We start from the raw sequence: 15138 nt of genomic DNA, 5'->3' as shown, positions 1-15138 counted from the left end.
AGGTAAATGATTCCTCACAATAAAAGTCAAAGGCAAAAGATGAGCTATCTACTTACGACTGACAAGCCAAAAAGAAGTGGTAGCCCACACTCCCAGGATTTATTGGAGAAAAACTTGTGTGTTTCCAATGGACCAGATGTTGGCTTCATGAGAATGAGAGTGGACACAAGGATATGTTAGGTCCTGTCCAAGTAAAGGGGTAAACAGAATGTAATAGACAGAACTGAAAGTATCAGCAAATTTTTGAAGAATTTGGGAGGAGTGAAAAAGAATGCATTATCTGCACTAAGGGAACCAAACATAAAACAAAAAAATTCAAGTGGAAGAACAGTCTTTCTTTCCAAATAGCTAATGTGTTTTATGACTCCTACCAGGTTGGAATGATGGAGAGATATGTGAGACAAAGAAGTTCTTATTAGACTGATAATGATTTAAGTTTCCAAAGCCTTAAAACCATATGAAAGTCTTCTAAAATTCAAGGAATGCACATCATTGTACAATTTAAAGAAGTTAAAGGCAAGCTCAAATCTAAATTTTCAGATGTCACTGATTAAAAACTAGGTATTTTCTATGGCTGTGTTAAAAAAAAAAACTTGTATATTTCAACAACAGGGATTAGATAGACATGAGTTTTGAAAAAAAAAAAAACACTTTAGAATGCTTTCTGTAGGCTAGAAAAGGACTTCTTGACTTCAGTAGGAATATGACTATATCCAAAAGAGAGTGATCAGTTTCAAGACTTAAGTCAAATTGAGTAGCAAGAATATCTTAAATGATGGATCAGTTGGGTATCCTCAAAAAGGATTCTGAAATAACATGATAATGTTCTACAAACTTCCCCTTAATTTTCCTAAAAAAGTATCGATAACTTAGAACTAAAGATGGGAAATACTCAAAGTTTTGTCTTTGAGCTAACTCTAATTTCTGGGAAGCCAGATGTTAACTGTGGTATATCAAGATTTTAGTGGTAAACTGTCAATGAAGTTTTACTCAAGATTTGCTTATGGTAAGCTCATTGGGTCCACAAATTTCACGTTAATTTTTTCTTAACTATTTGTGAATAGTCGGAATATAGAACCTTAGCAAATGGCAGAATCTTTACATTGGTTCCCTAACCCATGATATGAGGGTTCTTACAGTTAGAAGCAACAATCTGAAGTTTTCAGACATTTGCTTCTCTACCAATATAATAAATTTTAAAAAAGTAAAATCATGATCAATAGCAGTATTGTCTCCCAGGAGGAGTCACAGAGTTGTAGAAGTTATTGTCATCATCAAGAATCTGGAAGATTCAGGGTTGGTGATTCCAATCCGATACATTTATTTCCGCAGTGAAAAGGATGAATGGATCCTAGACAATGCATTGTTAGAAACTTAATCAGGTCATAGTACCAACTATAACTGTTATTCTGCTTATGGGGACTAAAGAGTAAATGCATTTTTGTCCTGGTATACAGGTATTAACTTGGGGAAAAATGAATTTTTTCTTTTTTTTATTTCATTACCTAATGAACATCAAAAAAAGTTTACTTTACATGGCAGTAAAGGAAGTTATGCCATTACCAACTTTCCTCTGGGTTATATCAGTTCTCAGCTTCTGTGTACCTATTAAGTTCTCAGTGACCATAATCATCTCCATGTTCCATAGAATATAAGACTCTTACATTTCTATAATCACACTTATAGAACCCAGAAGGAAGTAGCAGGTACCCTTAGATGCCTTAAACAACGCCAACAGATAGGAAATAAATCCAACAAAAATACAGTGTTCTATGATTTGAGATAACAAAAGGGAAATTTGCTACCTTTTTTATCTACATGTTCTAAGAAATAGACAGTATACTTCCTCTTTGATTTTGGAGACAAAAGCCATATGGACATGATGTCCTAACAATTATCAGGTAAAATAAAATCCTAGCTTTTAGTGAGGCCAAGAGGAAGTTTCTCCAGCTATTGAAGGCTGAAGTACAAGTAGCTCTGTCATTTCACATCATTTAAATAAGGATACGGTAAGGAGCTTGGGTAAAGCTTCCTAGCAGGGGTCTTTAGATACTGAATAAAAACTATATCCTCAATTTCAAATATAGGTTCTCCTTTCAAAACTAGCTCTTGATTTGCTATTAGGCTCCAGGAAACAAACAAACAAACAAACAAAAATTCTGATCATCAAATACCAGGGAACCATATGACTGGATAGAGCCTTCTGTCATGCAGAAGGTTCTATCTGATCCACTTACCCACGATTTTCATGTGTCCAGGAACACTCCATAATAAAGTAGAATTTTGATTGTAAGGCATCTGGCCCAAACAGGTCCTGTAGATATAAGTGAATTTATGAATTGAGTATGTGTACTCTTGGACACATGCTTTTCTCAACATACACTCATGGCCTTATGAGGATTCCTAGAACTCATAGATTGAGGAAGGAAATAGAGATGGCTCTATGTTATAGGCTGGCACCATGCATAATTGAAATGATATGAGGGACAGTTAATTAAATGCCATTCCTGGAAAGGCAGGGAACCTTTTCATGAACATTGGCTAATGATTTGACTGGAGAACCAAGATTTGAGCAGAACAAGATTTAATAATTAGCGGCAATCAAAGGAGAAACTGTAATGAACCCCATGGAATAGGGCCAGAGAATTGTGAAAACTTATCACAGATTCCCAACCATGGCAGAAACTCTTAGTAATTAGTTGCTCCTGTCTGTTGAGGTTAATAAGCATCCTTCTGCAAGTGCACTGAAACTTGCTCAATCTTCAAAAACAGTGGGATCAACGAGGCAGAGGTGGTGGAAGGGTGCTTGGCATTTTTCCACAGGCTCAACAACCTAACTTAACATTCAGAAGTAGCTGGCAATAGAAACTCATGTTGTTACAACCTATAAAAGATTCAGTTTCAGCAACAGGTAAACTCCTAAAGTATGAAATATATGCTGTGAACCAGTGACCCACATACTGTGATAATTTTTACAATGCAAAATTAACGACTCAAGGAAGCAAGAAGTGTAAGTAGAGAAAGCATCTTCCACTGTGATGACCAGTGACTCACAGAAAGTTTTGTTTCTTGCTTATGACTAGGTTTTTCATGTTAAAAGCTTTGGGTATACAAAGAAAGTTTCTTTATAGAGGAAACTAATTCTACAAATAGGATATTTCCAATTTTTCATGCCAATGGGTTAATAAGCAAAATGAGCAGTTATCACATTGGCTGAAGTTGTTCAAGACAAGACATAGGCTCATAATAGCGAATGAGTAAGTCTAAGCCTGAAGTGGGAGATCTTAGAGTCACTTGAGTCATAATGGCAACAATTACAATGGTATCAGTTACAGGAAAGCTACGGAAACCCTACAAAAGCTGCACCATCAGGGGTTCCTTAAATCATACTGAGGAGTAAAGAACACAAACTGTCTATCCTGACCAGCTGTAAAAATTAAGAATGTGATGTTAATGTATTTAGAAAATTTGTATGATAATGCACATTTGGAAAAAACACATTTGTGATTGCCTTCTGCCTGTTAATTTCTTATCTTCTACAGAAGACTTGGTTGATATGGATGGTAAGGTTCTATAAGCAAAGTTAATTTCTAGGGCTCCAGCACTTGTATTGGGTGTTAGGAAGAGGGCATGTTTGGGCAATATTTAACAGGCAGAGCCAATTTATTGGGATTATTGGCCCGCCTTGTGAAGATGGGATTACCTTGTTATTGGACATAGTGTTTTGTCTCCTGTCTCTTTATAACTTCTGTTGAAGAGGAAATTTATCTCCTTCCTGCAAGAAAATTTTAGCAATTCATGGCTTGGTCACTTTACATTTCCAGTTTAGTAATTAATAATAGTCAGTCAATTATAACAATATAATCAATAAAATATTCAACTAAATTAATGTTAACATAACTCCATTTCCTATTTTGGGACTGTTGAAGTTGATAACATGAGTGAGTGAGGAGAAAAGTCTTTACTTTTCCCTCATTTTTTTCACCCACTCTTTTCCCCACCATGTCCATAAAATGATTCATCTGGAGAGAAGGGAGAAGGGAAAGGGGAGGAAGTACACTCTGGTGGCCTGGCAGATGTTTGAAGATGACGTTTTCCTTTGTGGGTAACTTCATGGTTATCCACGCAGGGTTCTTATGGAGACCTCTCTCAATGACTAATAGTCTTTTGTTTACAGTCCTCATAGCCTTGGAGGTGGATGTACTCTGTTCTAATGGCAGATCTCTCTATCCTCTGCCCCTGGAATTTGGAAACCATCTACGGTTTTTCTCCAGAAGCTCATTTGCTCCTCTGAGCAGTCATATTGGACAGGATCCAAGCTTACTATTGCTTCAGCTCTCTTTCCTGTCTGACCCACATCTCTGGGAAACTTTTGTTCATGTTTTGCCTGAAGATGTAGATATGCAGGTCAGTTTCAATGCAGCAACAATTCTCCTGTATGCTGTCACCCAGGTAACCCAACAGCCCATCTCTTATCTTTCATATAGCCCTCTGCCCTGGAGATAGTGAGGAGAACCTCCTCCTCGTGGTCTCCCCTCCAAATGCATACGACTGCAAAGGAGACAACTAGCTTTCAGTGTAAATGAGATACATACTCCTGAGGAAAGAGTATGATTGGCTTCCTCAAGGAAGAGCAAGGAAGTCGGTGAGGAGGATGAGAAGAGTGATAGGTGGAAGGGGTGGCTAATGATAAAATTAGCCTACCATCAGTGGTAAGCAGTGGGAGGGAAAAATCGTGAAGGTAGTCCCCTTCAGTCCATGACAAATAATTTGGGTGTTATTCTTAAGGAAATGAGAAGCTTTTGGAGAATTTTGAATAAATGTGTGATTTGATGTGGCATATGTGTTAATGGTGTTACTCTGGTTGCTGTGCTATATGGTGCAGATTGTAGAATATTCTAGGAGAAAGATGGTTGATAGAAGGTTAGAAGTGGTTGGATTTGGGGTGTATTTTGAAAATACAGCTGACACAATTTGCCAACAGATTGGTGTAAGAGATAAAAAGAAGGGTCAAAGATGATGCCAATCCTTTTGCCTGTGCAGAGGAAGAATGTCATTACCATTGAATTTGGTGGAGAAGACTCGGAGCAAGGAGCAAGAGGGCAAGGCCATGGAGTCAAATTTACTGTTTACGCTTGGAAAGTATAGTTATTTTTTAAATCCTGCTTAGTCACTGCAATCTATAGCTTCATACCTTTGCCTACGATTTGTGTATCTCATCTGTAATTATTTTGGTAAATTAATCAGCCTACCCTCAGTGGTTTACCAGTTATTCACTGTTATCAATTCAACATACCTTCATGAGCGGGCTGCTCAGATCCCCTGAAGGGTTCCAGTACTGTGATTGTTTTGTACAAGGTAAACTTGAAATTTTGTAAGATTTCAAGAGGATCACTTTTTTGCCCCCTAGTTTTAGTGATGAGAAGTCTACTGTCACGAATTCTGGAAGATTCCCAAGCCACTATAATGAGTAAGCAAGGATTAGATTAATTAGCTGAACTGTCAGGAGTTTCAGGTTCAGCCGGCTCTGGTTTGGTCTAACGCTGGGTCAGTTCAATTGGTTTTCAAGTCTGATGAGCCTGGTGCTGAGGTTGAGTGTTTGATCTCTCTGGAGGTTATTTTGCTTTATTTTGGTCCAGGAGCACAGACCGAAACCCTAACTCAACCAGCTGCTTGACAAATGCCAACAGAGTATAGCAAATACTTCACCATAACTAGGAAAATCCAAAACACACACACAGAATTTAAGCTTTACTAACTAAGAATAGCATTTATAAGTGTTGTTCCTCTACCCTGCAACTCTGATCCTGGCAAGACCGTGACAGCACCCACCATTCAGGGCATGAACTCTTTCAGACGTTGTGATTTGCAATCCAGAGGGTCCCAGGAATGGGAAGGAAATGAGAACACGCAGCCCAAACTACTGTCTTGAAAACAATTTCTGTATAAATGACCAGAAACCCAATACAACTAGAACTTCTATCCCCTATGACAAGGTATATCTTCTCTAATTTAGTTTTGAACCCCAAATAAGTCCCATATATTAAATTTCTAAGATAAAGATCCTGACTAACTTGACAGAAGGTTAGTAGCCTCTTCAGAAACAGGCTGGAAACCTACCATACATCAGAACTCATTCTCAAAAACTGGAGCTAATGAACGATTTTCTGGAAGTTTAGTGTGCCTGCATCTGTTGTCCGTAGTCGTCTCCCAGATGCTCTTCATGTAAGAGCCCTGGCCAATTACCTCTAATAAATTTGGATGCCCTTGGAAATAGTAATTGATATCAATTATTCAAAAGAACCATTAGGAAAACTATTTAATCTTAGGGCTGCCTATGCTCAGTACAAAAATCTTTCGAGTGTTCTGCTCCACCCCCTTTGCCATTCCTCTCCAGTTAAAGATATTTAAGTTTATATTTTCACAGGAAAAGGTATTTGTGAAGTCATGTGTTTTTCCCCAGTAAAAATTTAACTTCAATGATTTCTGCGATCTGTTGACTAGGCCTTTAAAAATTGATGTCCCAGGAGCCTGTGAAACTAAATCAGAAGGAAGGAGACCTCACTGCCTTTTAGAATTCCAGGGTCTGGCCCACAGCTCTGTGAGGTCAGGAGGTGGGATTAACCTTTCACATCCGAGTAATGGTTTTAGAAAGATTCTGAAAATTCACAATGATTAAAAACACCCAACTGACTGGCACTGAAGAAGACTGTGGAAAGCAAATTTCATTTGTGTAACAGCTCTAGCTAATTGCTCTAAAGTTAAGCTACCTGGGCTACAACCAGCTATCTGGTTGGACAGCCCATCTCTCTCTCTCTGTATCATTTCCCCACCATCAAACATATAGCTATAGAGGGCTGTTTTTCCTTTTCCCAAACCAGAAGAGTTTTTGATAGTATATTATCCTCCCCCCTCCTTTGGTGGGGGGAGCTAACACACAAAGAGACTTTGTGCCCCACACTTAGAAAATATATGGAATACTACATTTAATTGCCCCCACAATGCTGAGCCTTATAAAGGTTATATCAACCCTGAATTATCCAGGTTGTAAATTATGTGAAAGAATAAGATTTCACATGAGGTTTTCATAAATTAGTCTATATAAATACCCTTTTAGTTTATATGTGCATTCAATTAAAAGGAAGATATCCCAGACTGCCAGTCTAAACTTTCCTTTCTGTGGATCATACAAATAAAAATGTGATTATAATTCAGATCTTTTTTTAAGGTGAATTTTTCTTATTCTAAAATGTGGTAATAGGTCTACAGCATTAAAAAAAAAAAAAAAAAAAAAAAAAAGGTCGTATTGGACCATCTCCAAAATTGTTTTTCTTTCCAGACGGTAGAAGGCAGGGGGAGACAAAACTAATTATAATATTAAATATGACAGTTATTAGTGTATGACTCAGCAAAAAGTTATCTGTTAAAAAACAAGTATCTTAACACATTTCAAAATACACTACACAATATTTTAATTAGTCATTGTTTTGCACTACCAGAGCTCTTCTCTCAGAGGGTGGATCATACCACGTTTACTTGCTCTCTTTCCATCAATATTATGAAAATGACTATGAATTATGATGCATATGGAAAGTAAGAGTTATTCTCACTGTCTCATCATTCAACATAACTGTTTTATTTTGTCAACATGGACTTCTCTACCATGGACCACGATGGCTTCCTGCCCAAGGAGAACATTGTTTTTAACTGGGAATGGGATCAGGGTTATGAGAGCATCAAAAATCATTGTTTAAAAAAAAAGTATTTCTACTCTTTACCCACTAGAGAATGTGATTTGGCAGGCCTAGGAAGGGTCTTGAATTGTGCATTCTTGATAAAAGTTGATTTTTGTACATTGCCACCATTGTGAGTCACTGAGGCAAAATCTAACAATGTCAGGTATTCTAGAAACAATAATGATAATATGAGTTCACTGATGATTTTAAATGTATTGAATATTTGTCTACTACCTTTTCCTCCTGGCATTCAGGATGTTCCTCCAAACACTCTGTGCCACGAATCAAGTAGTTAGTAGTTAAGGAATCATTGCTACACAGAAGTATTTATTTTCCTGAGGTCATTGTGTAGGTATCAAACTCAGGTGTCGGGATTGTCCATGTAGCACCTAGATCAGCATTATGGTGTTGCTTTTGTATACATTCTATTTGAAATAGAAAAATGGTAATTCAGACTATTTTTGATACAGGAATTCTTTCACAAATTTATTTTAAAAACATTACAGCCAGCATTAACTTGGCCAAAAACTCATTATTACCAAGACACCATCGTGTTACAAACACGTCCTTTCATAAGGATTAGCTGGTACCATCTTAGCCCTATTGTATGAGACTCTCTGGGAGAGAGGCAAGAAAGTATTTTTAGCTAGCACCCCTCATTATTATAAACAAGCTGTTCAGGGGAAAAATGAACAAAAGTATAATTTCTTCAAGACTGAGAATGACCCTAGAGTCCAACACTAGATATATACTACTATATAACTGAAAAATATTAAAGAATCAAAAAACGTATGAAAGAGTGGATGAATGAAAGAAGGAAAGACTGATAAGCCCACAATTCTCTAAGTATGAAATAAATTCCTGTCCCTTAATGTAGTTGGTTTACTTAGCCCTGGACTTCCTGAGCTGTGTTTAACAAATCAAGGAAAGCCAAGCCAAGCCAAGCAGGTCCATGTTTGAAGAGATTGTGTTGGCAGTGAGCCTTTGAGCTGATATGAGAACTAAGATGCAAAATTGTCTGCCATTAAGTAGCTTTGGCTTTTGAGTAGTAAGCTGTTGGAGGAATCAGAGGAAGGTTCAGCAAAGCTGAAAACTGTTAGGAGATTGTATTATTCTGATGAATAAAGATTAGCATCTTAATTATAGGACTTTGTGTATGGGTGTGTATTTGTGTGTGTTTGCAAATAGATTTGTAGAAAACATTTATTTTTTATCAATACAGATAATGTCCTTTCTTTTGTTTGTCTACATATACTTACTATAAATCTATAGTCTCTCAGAATTCTGAAAGCTGTTTTTCTTTTTTTTAAATAAGGATATGCTAACAGTGTGGTGGAGATTTTCTCAGTTTGTGCAGCAGAGTCCAATGAGAAGGTATGGTGAGATGGAAAAGAAGAATGTGTGCCCTCGTATACACAGGCACTTTCAAGAGTGTCTCCATCTGTATGAAGTTAGTAAGGAAGGAAGCCAGAAAAAAGATAATGAAATAAGCTGAGGAAAGAGAGAAGAGACTGTAGGACAGAGGACAGCTATGTCCCCAGATCATCAGTCTAGGGTCAAGGAAATGAGAACTATGGAGGCTGGAAAGAGCTACTGAAGCCAGCCCAGCTCTCCCCCAATCCATCCCTCTGCTTCAGTTCCCAGACATCACACTGCCTGAGCCCCTGCTTTCTCTCTGATGTGATTCCATGTAAGAGATCCAGCACCTCCCTTCGTGTCTCCTTTTTCTCACTGTCTGATGGCTCTCGAGCTTGCTCTGCTGCCATGGGAACCTGTGGGAGACAGTAGGCGCCCATTACATTTACTCCCTTTCATCCATTTTGAAAATGAATTAAGTGTTTTCTGTTTAGGTTGGCATGAAAAATGTGTTCTGACTCCAGTGTCCTGAAATTTGTACATTCAAGATGCTTAATTTAGCATTGGAAAGCAAGAAATATGTGACTGCTAACAGTGTCAACCTTGAAAACCTTACTGGCAAATCTTCGTCATTAACAGATATTTGCACAAGTATGATCTCTAGCACTAGTCAATTTCTTCTGTTAATGAGAAATAGCTGAGATTAAAGTGAGCAGGCAGTATATGCATCATGGTGAGTAAGAAGGTAAGCTCCTAAATCAGATGTATGTGGGTTCAAATTTCAGCACCACTAGAATACGAGGCTTGAGCAAGTTATTTTACTTCACTTAGCCTTGGTTTCCTAAGTCTGTAAAATGGCTTATCAGAAATTATGGCCTCTGGACAAAAGGAAGAGGTTAAATAATAAAGTTTATCTGAAATGTTTATTCCAATGTCTGGCACAGTAAATATTAGATATTATTTTTATTAACACAATTATCTACCCAGCAGAGGATTAATGGGGATTGTACCTAAAGAAGGTAATTGTGGTAATAGGAGAGTCAGGGTTTATTCACCTGTCAGAAATTACAAAAACACACCCTCTCTAATTTTTAAAACCATTAACCTGAAATTTAATATCTTATCAGCTAATACATGTGTATGATGAATCACTTTCCAAAGAATTCTACAAGGGAGAAAAAGACTTTTTTTCTTAAAAATGAGGAGGTAGTTATGAGAAGAAATTATTCTTTTTTAAGTTTCCATGTTGGGGCCCAATGAATTCAAATGACTTGGCATTTTTATAATATAACACACATGATTTGAAGAAGAAATTAATTTGTATACGTGGGTATTACCTTGTTTTATTCCAGATATCACCAATCTTAATTAAAGTATCTTCCATCAGAGTTTTTCTGTTTCTCATACAGAAAATGAGAATCCTGTTAAAATATACACTACACTCAGAAGATTTTATTTTATATTTGATATAGAGAGTAGTTATGCTACAAAAAAAGACTTTTATATCATTCATAAAGAGAAGCAAACTGAGAAAAGTAGATTTTTGGGGCCTTTTTAATGCTATTACTATGATATTTCAGTGCTGATACTTACCATATCTAATTAGTAAATTGCACAAATACAACAGGAGTTTGAATAACATGTTATGAATTTTCATTTGTACACATGTGGCTTTTGGAGCTCTGCCATTTCCTGAAATAGGAAGATTGTTCTGAATAGTAAACAGTAAGATTTTCTGTTTTAGCTCCAACTTTAATTTGTATCTGGCTTGAGAAATGTGATCAAATTATCTAATCAAAATCTTTGACACCATCAATGGGCTTTTTAAAAATAAAGACAATATTAAAATGAAGCCTGCAAATTAATCTCGTTATCTGCATCAAATTGAATTGAGGACTAAAATAGGGCTTGTGCCTGGCAAAGTTTCGTTTTCAAAGATGATGTTGACACACACATTTTTCTGTTCCATGGTGGTCTTTGGATTAATTTCAAATCTGATATTTAAAATTAAATAAAATGAAGACTAAGTATCTGATCCCAGAGCAGTCATTTTCAGTTTTCTCCATCTCAGTGAGGCAGAATGATTTTGTGTGTGTGTGTACATGTGACATTTACCCATATATGTGTGTTATATGTTGCATATTAATATCTATTTCTTCATAAAGATACATACAAGCTTTATATAGAAATACAATGATATTAACAAACATTTCTGTAAGAAACTTTGTGAGGTCCCCTGCTAGTAAAATCTCTCTAATTACTGTCAACTTGATCTTCAGATTCTAAGTGCTTTCCATTTTCACCAAAATGTCAAATTATTTTTGGTGTAAAAGAGAAGGAACCCCTTGTGAACTGGCAGATTGTACACCTGACTATTAAGACACTGCCAACTTTTAAAAGCAGACAAAACTCAACTTCCCATATTCATGAGAAGTATTTATCCCACCAGAAAGATGTGCAGTGTAATAACACCTTGCATTTTATAATAATTTCTTGTTATCTGAATACTTTCATTATTCCCTTACCCAATAGGAAAGTCGAGGCAAGTTTTGGTATTCTCAATTTACAGAGGTGGAAAATGGGGATTCGTGATGCTAAAAGCTTGGCAGAGGTGACTTGGCTAATAAAAATGGCAGAGATAGGAGGTAGGTCACCAGATTTGTGTCCCACTTTTTCTTTTGCTATGCCATCCTGCCCGCTGACATTTATGCCTACAAAGGAACCACTTCTCATCATCCACCCCTTGAGAGAGACTTGTGTTAACCCAAAATGAACTCATTTTATAAAATCAATAACACTATTAATGCATTGTAGGGTTTTTAGTGAAATGCATTTATAAGCCTAATAATTAAAGACTATTTTCATTGTAACCCATTTTTTGATGGAAAAAACATCAATGCAGTTTGCACAAATAAAACTGAATAATGCTTGTACCTAAACCCCTGTTATTTATAAGATAATACTTTTCAAAATATGTACAATCATGCTAACAAAATTAAGTTTCTAAAACCATCTGCTTTCTTCTGAATTTGTCTTTAAGTATACTGTCTTACTTCAAGGCAATCTTACAGCAGAATTGTAAACAACTGACTGCAAACAAAATGACCACTGTTTATTATTGTGATTCTAATAGGATTACTTATAGTCAATGATTTATTTGTAAAATCTGCATGAGAAGTTAACATGGAGTTAATAATCAAACAATTCAAGTGGTGGTTTGGCCTCTCAATTATTTTGGCTTCTTATGTAGAAACACATTGAAAAGATTAAAAACATGTCAGTGTGCTGAACAAAATGAGCGGAGCCAAGTTTGACTGACAGCAATACTGAAAATTATCTCACATGTAAACTTTTTCAGATGAAGTCCTATGTCACGTGAAGGCGCTCTATTTTCCCTTAGGGGACTGTTATAAACAGCTCTTTCACAAGTTTTGATGCAGCTTCAGGGATAAATTTAAAATTGATGCTCAAGAAATAAAGAGCTGATGCCAGTCTCTGTGAGAAAAAGACAGAAACAGTGGTGGAGAGAGAGGATACTGTGAGTGAGCTCGGGAGATACTCTTGTGAGAAATGCATTGTTGAATATATACATTGCAGGAGCTAAAATCACACCCGCATCAGTGCTCCAGGACATTCAGGACAGAACAGTCCTTCAGCAGACCAGTGTTTTAATGTGGATCAAGCCATTTTTTTCTACAGAGACTAAATTGCCTTTTCTTTCTGTAAACAAAATGTAATCAAAATATGGTTTATATGAATCATAGTAAGAAGTGACATTTTGACTTTGGTCAAAAAACTAAAAACTTTAATTTGCTGCACGTACAATTTAAATGAAGGGGTTCATCAGAACACTGGTAGAATAACAACCAGGTTTCGTTTTCAACATTAAAATTCATCAGGTGACACTCAAGTTAAGAACCCATAAAAATACATGATATTGAAAAAGTTCCCTCTTTCATTCATAATTTTGTTAGTGAAATACGTTCTCTCAGGAAATATAAATTGAATACAGACAAATTCTGAATCAGAAGCATTTTCCTTTGTGATTCTAAGATGCATTGAAAGGAATTTGAGATGAATGAAAGCTTAAAAAAAGGAATTTTTGAAAGATGTTGGCTTGAATAAAAATGACTTGCTTTTAACATCTTAGTGAGCCTGTGTAACATATGAACAGATTTTCTGAATAAATTAATAACATTTTATAAGGTAAAAAGACATATTCAAGTTTGAGCTTAAAGATCTTGATGCTAGGCACTTTGTCAAGAAGGTTATCTAAAATCTTGTAAATTTCCATAACATATTACTATAAATTTCAGTACTATGATTGTTGAGAATTGTACGGATAGGATTTATCTTTCTTTCAGGTAACTGATGATTAAAGACCTAGACCAGGCCAGTCATTTTCCCCCACTTCCCTCTTGCTTGTTGTGACAGCAGTCTAACGGAAGTTGCATCATATTGTAAATCCAACAGAACTTCTTCAATGCTTGGTATATATTCATAGCCAAATCGGGCTTTCATATGTAATCCTAGTTTGTTTATAATTTAAAACGGCTTTAATGTTTATGTGTATTTGATAATTAATAGTTTATAGTATAGAATTAATTGGATGGCTTGTATCTTTTGTACACTCAACTCTCTGATTTCTGTGTTCTCTTAGTAGAAACTGAAAGTATGTGTTCTGTAGGGATGTAAAGAGTTAATGTTCCAGATTCACCAGAAGAAAGTGAGCTGAGGGGCAGGTGGGTATCCAGAAAAAGAACAAAGTAGCAATCCTAATCTGAAGAAGTATACTACAGCTGCATTGCAGTCGGCCAGAACAACTGCTCCCTATTGCTTTAATAAAACAAAAATATTCTTCTGTGATGTGGGTAGGTATTTCCAGCATCCCTTCTTGTAAATAGAAACCACCACCCACAATGCATTGTACTTACTTCTTCTGAAATATGTAAATGTGATGTACTGTAATCATGCACAGAATGTTTGGGTGGCATCAGCAAAGTGTGGGCTGGTTACCGTTTACAATACATCTTAGATTTGTATTCATTTAAAAATAGTATGGTATTGATTTGCGATCACATGCATAATGGAATGATTCGCCTCCCTAGTGGGTTTTCAGTTAGAACAGGAAAAGTGCTAGATTATGATAACAGGAAAACAAAGCTGGGGTCTATTCCGTGGAAGAAAATGGGTTCCGAGGCTTATTGAATAGGTCTTGTTGATCTTAAGGAAATAAATAAATAAGTAAAGAAGAACCTCTTTGAATAGAAATGCCACTTAACTTGATTTATAATGTGCAGCATTAATGGAACTGAATCATAAAAATATCATGTGTTAGCATTGCCCTGCATGTCTCGTGGCCTTCATTAGCCTGTAAGGCGGCTCAGCGGAAACTTGGAAATGCTAACAGAAAACGACAGAAATCAGTTATGCTGTTCTTTGTGTTTTTTCTTTTTAAAAAATCATCATCATAACAGTAACAATAATTACTATTATTCAAGTTTTGGTTTAGGAACTCATTTTTACGTGGAAAGTAAAAAACACCCAGCTGGGCAGAATAGCGACGCCAAGACAGAGCAAGCCATGTTTAAGAGAAAGAGCCCCGGCTGTAAATGTGCACAATATTCCACATTATATACATGTCATTTCTGAGTACTGTTGGAACGATGCGGTGTCAAATCTGGATGACAGATTGAGGTGAAAGCTGGGAAGAGAGAGCTTGTGAAAAAACAGCCCTGACTGAGCAGGGCATCCGATAGGACTCATCCTGCAGGCTGTAAGTAACCAGTTTCATCACATAAAAGGAGGAGTAGAGCAGGGATAATTGTCTACTAATTTAACCAGCTCATTTGGTCATGGGATTATTTAAATTGTATTCAAGTGTAACAATGCCATCTAGCGGTGAGAGTTTGAACTGCTCTTTCCGCAGCTAAATTCCGGGTACGGTGAGAAAGCAAGTGTTCGGCTATTAATTACATAGTACTTTAACTTAATATTCTATGAAATAATGGAGCACTCCCGGAATCCATTTTAGTGTTCGATAAAT

The sequence above is a fragment of the Camelus dromedarius genome, chromosome 4, assembly GCF_036321535.1.
Source record: "Camelus dromedarius isolate mCamDro1 chromosome 4, mCamDro1.pat, whole genome shotgun sequence".
NCBI lineage: Eukaryota > Metazoa > Chordata > Mammalia > Artiodactyla > Camelidae > Camelus > Camelus dromedarius.
This window is presented reverse-complemented; position numbering follows the sequence as displayed.